We start from the raw sequence: 6,274 nt of genomic DNA, 5'->3' as shown, positions 1-6,274 counted from the left end.
AGGAGTCCAAGAAGATATTTCAAACTATAAGCCTAAAAAAAATTCCGCAATAAATGAATGATATTACCATAGGCAATGATTGCTAACCTGGATTGGAGACTAAAAGTCTAAAGATTTAATTGTAGCATCAAGAATATCCATGGATATATGTTTGTAGCAACAATTTGATTCCACCAAATAAAGCTGGAACTGTCACACCAGATATATGATTCTTCTCAGTTCTCTAAAACTAGCATATATCTGAAAAAAAACAGAAATTCTGATTATTTGTACTACAAAATTGCTACTTTCACCGTAAAAGAACATATTGATCGAGTCCAGTTTGTGTCTTTCATGAAAGCATTCCCAGTTACTAAATTGTAGAAGGGAATACCAAAACAAAAAAATGCTCCTTAGAGTCATCTAAAACTCATGTGGCTCTAAGAAATTGAAGATCTTTCTGATCAGTAAAAATGATCAGCTTCCAAAGAAAATTCTTTCCTTCAAAATGTAAATTTGAATTTGGGTATGATGAATGAGATTAACAACTTAACCTACGGTAAACTCACAGTCGAAGATACTGTTTGCTATAACTATATCAATGCAAGCAACATGGTTCATATTTTGATACATCAAAACAAAGTCACAATAGATATGAAAATACAAACATTCTTTTTATCCAATCATTTTTTTTAACTATCAGTAATTGCTAATATTGGAGGCAAAGCAAGTACGAACAATTTCTCATCCAACAAAAGAAAACATATTTGTCCAGAAAATTCATTAAATTTCATGAATCAAAAAAATTTTAGCTGAAAAGGAGCATCAAAATTTACGGCAAATCCAGAAAATGGGAAAGCAGTACACAATAATTTACTCCTCACATCAAAAAGGGCATAAGTTCTTTCATTCTCTCTTTCTTTTTTATGTATCAAGAATTTTCCTAAAATCTCACTGCCCTTACCTCTTAAGAAATACTTAATGATCCATAAAGCTAGCAAAAATCTACCCAAAAAGCTATTAGCTCACAGTTTTCGTTTCTAACGACAAAGTCCTTGTGCATATAAATTGAACCGTCACAGAAATCCAATTATATCCAAAACCATGTTCAATAAGATCTGATACCAGATTCTTTTATTTTGAAAGGACCTTCAGCTGATTAAGCTAACCAATTCTGTAAGTAGTTATAAATGAGGACATTAAACCCATAACTGTACATGCAAAAAGAATAAGAAGTATTGTATAGTCCTAAAGGTTTCTTACATCTCGGGCAAGCATGTAAGCTAACATTGATAAAAAGAGTGTTAGGATCAGTACTATGAACTGCAACATTTCTGTTAATTGGTTTCAAATTTACACTGAAACCAATATATGCAGTTTCCTGCAAACAATGTAGTGTATATTAAACAGTCATTCTTGCCTGCAAAGTGAGAATACACGCTTAATGTTTCATGCTTATATGCTCAGATTCAAGGCAAAAGAGTGAACAGCAGAGCGAAGTCTATACCTTGACAATTTTTTTTTTCTGCTGAAACTTTCCTCAAGAATTCTGGTGATATATTGTCTTATTCCGCTCCACTTTCAACATCAGTAGTTCACAGACGTCAACTATAGATCATTTTCTCAAAACCATTGAATAATGCGGTGATGCCTTTTCATGTCCTCAGCAATGCTTCACCTTCGCAAACATCATATCATTGAGTCCAAGAAATACGATAGTTTTAGGTGATTTGATTTGGTTCCATAGATTGCCTCGAGACAGAAGATGAGAAGATCAAACGTTTATGCCTTGTGAGTTGGAACAGTAAATCTTGATCTTCAACATCAACTACTGAAGAACTGTTTCCGGAATAGAAATCTCTGCCTTTGAATCTAGTAATTCCAGCACACAGTATATCTCATCACCTTGTGGATGAGACCTATCTCCAGCAACAAATACAGAAGTCCCATCCTTGGCCTCTATCCCAGACCATCCTGGTTCCTTAATTATGCCCTTTGATCTCATCATTTTCCTTACCTCTGCTGCTTCCCTCCACATTCCTTTGGCAGCATAAATACTAGCTAGCGTTATGTGAGTCACTGCACAATTAGGATTTAATTTAAGAATCTCCTCTTCAGCGCATCTTCCGCAGTCAGCATCACCATGGAGCCTACATGCTGTAAGTAGAGTAGACCAGACAACATCATCCTGTTGAATTGGCATACTTTTGATCATGTGCTCTGCCTCACTTAACCGTCCGGCTCGACAAAGGAGATCAATCATGCAGCCGTAGTGTTCTTTTGAAGGACTAATCTTAAAGTCATTGCTCATTGAATTGAAGTAGTGGAAACCAAGATCAACTAGTCCAGCATGGCTACACGGAGCAAGAACACCAACGAAGGTCACTGAGTCCGGTTTCGGACCAACCTTAGGAATCTTCTCAAACAGATCAATGGCATCTTGGTAGTACCCATGTTGGGCATATCCATTAATCATGGACGTCCATAAAATAACATCACCATCTTTTGTCACATAAAAGTTTTTTGCAGCCTCTTGTATACTTCCACATTTCGAGTAAAGATTGATTAAGGCACTTTGTACCATAGCTTCAGAATCTAGACCAACCGTTAGAACATGAGCATGCAATTGCTTGCCTTGCTCAAGCATTACCATGCTTCCACAAACACTTAAGACACTAGAAAAAGCACACTCGTTTGGTTTTGGTCCTTCCCTTCTCATCCACGACAAATACTTGAAAGCTTCTTCCCCATAACCTGCTTGAGAATACCCTGCAATGACAGTGGTCCATGAAATAATATCTTTTCTGCCCATCTCATGAAACACAACAGAAGCTGAAGCCAAACGCCCACATTTGGCATACATGGTTATGATTGAATTTCCTACTGACAGATAATCCACAAGACCCAAGTGTAAAACGTCGGCATGCAATTGTTCACCCCATTCAACTCTAGCGAGATTAGCACATCCAGAGATAACAGCTGCGAAAGTGTACTCATTAGGACTCACACCAGATTCCTGCATGCGCATAAATGCTTTCATTGCACGGTCCTCTTGACCTGTCCAAAAATACGAAGTAATGATGGATGTCCACGAAACAACATCCTGCGTCCTCATTTTCACAAACAACCGCACCCCATAGTCCAATTTCCCACACTTGTTATACAAGGTAGCAAGAGAGTTGGCAACAAAAGAGTTGTTATCAAACCCTTTCTTCATAGCTTGTGCATGAACTTCTCTCCCAAACTTCAAAGCACCCAAATCAGCACACGCGGATAGCAAACGCATACCCATCACATTGCACCCTACACCTGCACATTTCAGCAAAACAAGCCAACCCCTCCACACCATAACCCGCTCGAACAAGACCAGTGAATACTAGTCCACGACAGCACATTTCTCAGCGGCATTTCATCGAAAACTCCACAACCCATGTTTATCTCGCCAGTCTTCATATACATATCAACAAGAGCACTCCCCACAAACACCGAGTTGACAAAACCCGATTTGACCGAGCAGCCATGTAGAGCTCCCCCATAAGTCAACTCCCCACCAAGTCCGCAAGCCTTGAGCGCCACGCAGAGAAGAAAAGGGTCCATGCTGAAACCCGGGTGCTGCACCCACATGTCTGAAAACAAGGCCAATGCTTGAGACGAATCAGAGACTCCAACATAGCCAGAGATCATATTGGTCCATGAGACCTCATCTCTCATGCGCATTTCATCGAACACCTTACGGGCGTGTTTCACATGACCAAGTTTCACGAGCTGCTTCAGTTGGGAGTTGAGTTCGGGGATTAACCTCATGAGTTTTCTGATCTATCTGCTCTGTTTTTGAAGAAGGTTTCTACATTGTGGAGTTGAGACTGAGATCAACAAAATCGAAATTGGAGTTGAGACCATTAAATAAGAAAACAAAACGGGGGCAAAACAGTACATTTTGATGCCGCTCAGCACTTGGAAGAAGACCGAGGAGTAGAAGAACAAGATCCTCAAGCCACATCGATTCAGCGACGACAGAAATATCCTAGTAAAATTTCGTCTCTTTATATTTTATCAAAATGAAATTTACGGCTTTACGCACCTTTTACCATAGTCTATAGCAATAAGCATTTCACATAATGAATAATGAATATGATTTGAACGATTATTAAGAAGTAACTGATGATGAAGCTTCATTAAAAATACCGCGACTTCCTCTCGCTTCTCTCTTTCTCTAGGCTAGGGTTAGGGTTTTGGTGAGAGAAAACAAGTTGTGCGGTGTGATCTCGGTATAGCAGCGGCTAGGGTTCTCGATGGAGGTGTGGCGATGGCGTCCACGACTGCTCGCTTGATCTCAAAGCTCTCTCTTTATCAAGAGGACGAACTTGTGGATCTCGGAAACCTAAAAAGTCTGGGAATAGGTTTCATTGCTCCAAGGTTTTATCTGGTGGGTAAACTGAACTTCGCATGGGCGGTGCAATTCGATTCCTTTCGAAGTGTCGTCCGAGCGATGTGAAGACTATCTGTGTCGGTGGAGGTGCAGCAGCATGGGGATCGCTTTTTGTTTACGTTCAATAATCAATGAGATCTTGGCCGAGTGAAGAAAAGAGGCCTTTAGAGTTACCAGAGGACCATGATCTTGTTGAATGATTACGACAACTTCTCCGACATTATGACAGTGCCACTCGACTTCTTTTGGATTTGGGTGGAGGTCTATGACTTACCGGCGGCACTCACCACATATGCCGCACTTTGGCTGGTAGGGGAGACCATCGGACTTGTTCTCAACGTCGACTAGGTGGGACTGAGGAGGGGATCCACTCGCGTGCGTGTCACGCCTCCTCTAAACAGCCCGATGAGGATGGATAGGAGACTGCGCGTGTCACCGGAGGATGGGTGCAATACAAGTATGAAAGGCTTGTTGGTCTATACAGGGATTACATGATGCTAAACCATGGTAGAGTGCCTTGCCCTAATGCCCAACATGCTAAAGAAGGGACCAAAGCTCTGATTGGACCAGTTGTAGCACTGGCAGCTCCTCCCATGGTTTTTAGGGCAAACTCACAAGCTGCCCTAGTGGTGTCGACTATGCCGACACTGCTTAGAGAGAAGAAGCCGGTTCAGATTAGGGATGTGGCTAAGGTTACTGGCATTATCCGCAATCGGAAGGAAGATGAAACTGAGAGTGGGAAGAGATTGAAGCACTCGCTGGCTATGTGTCACTGGACCTAAATCTGGAAGATCTTGGTTTCTCCATGGCTGTGAGTGGGGAGTTAGGGATCAAGAAGACGGGGAAATCCCCGAAGAAGAGAGGCAAGCCTCGAGGAAGTAAGAACAAGAAGCAACTATATACTGGTGAGTCGTCGAGCTCCATGGCAGACACTGTCATACATGAGCCTCTTTCTACTGAAGAAACCGGTGGCGAATAGTCCCGAGCCCTTGCTGGGATAGATCCCTACTTCACTTGACTATAGAACATACCTCCCTTTGTGTCTAGAAAGGTACACTGAAATAGTTTTAGGCCTCGATGTATGAACTTAGGGTACTTTGGTTTAGTGAGGTAGGTTACATACTTTCTAGGCTTCAATAAGTTCATTTGAGCATTAGACTTTTAAGTAGTTTATTTTTTTAGTAGTTTCTTTGGAATTGCAGACATTAATATGTACATCGTATTATATTATGGATTTTGTTCCTCGGACGCTCTCCTAGCTTGATCTAGTACAGTCGTATGATTGAAATAAAAAATCAAAGGAGCTCAACTCCATTTTCCCACAAAAAAAAAAATAGATTTGAACAATTTGAAACGGACCATTAGATGAAGTAAAGCTAGTGATTTTGCCTAAATATGGTATCTAAGTTTATTATGAATGTTTGATACGCGGACCGATACATGCGGTCTAAAATATCTTTCACTTTCCTATTGGGTAATTTATGGCTAAAGATTTCAGATCACATAAGGAATCGATTTCGTTATTCAGTTAGGAGAATCTTGTCCTAATCCGAATAGAAATCTGATATTCTTGATTTCAAGATCACATAAGGAATCGATTTTATTATCTGGTTATTAGGAGAATCTTGTCCTAATCCGAATAGAAATATGATATTCCTAATACACAAGTAACAACGAACCTAGCTTTATAAATGAGAGGTTCAAGTTCACGTTCTTAATATGTCTTGACTTAAGTTCTCGCAAGGTATACCGTATATCAAACAGTCAACCATGTCAGATAAGGGTAAGTTAAGTTTACACTATCGAAGGCCTTGTTATACGTCCCAACAGAATAATTTGTAAACATTCTGATGTCTGTTGGATCAC

At 40.3% G+C, this 6,274-nt stretch overlaps 1 pseudogene; it reads right to left on the bottom strand.

Annotated features, from left to right (window-relative positions):
* Positions 1-1,777: 1,777 nt before the first annotated feature.
* LOC101313576 lies at positions 1,778-3,783 on the bottom strand (annotated as a pseudogene).
* Between the last annotated feature and the right edge of the window lie 2,491 nt (positions 3,784-6,274).

This window comes from Fragaria vesca, linkage group LG2 (genome assembly GCF_000184155.1).
Source record: "Fragaria vesca subsp. vesca linkage group LG2, FraVesHawaii_1.0, whole genome shotgun sequence".
NCBI lineage: Eukaryota > Viridiplantae > Streptophyta > Magnoliopsida > Rosales > Rosaceae > Fragaria > Fragaria vesca.
This window is presented reverse-complemented; position numbering and strand designations above follow the sequence as displayed.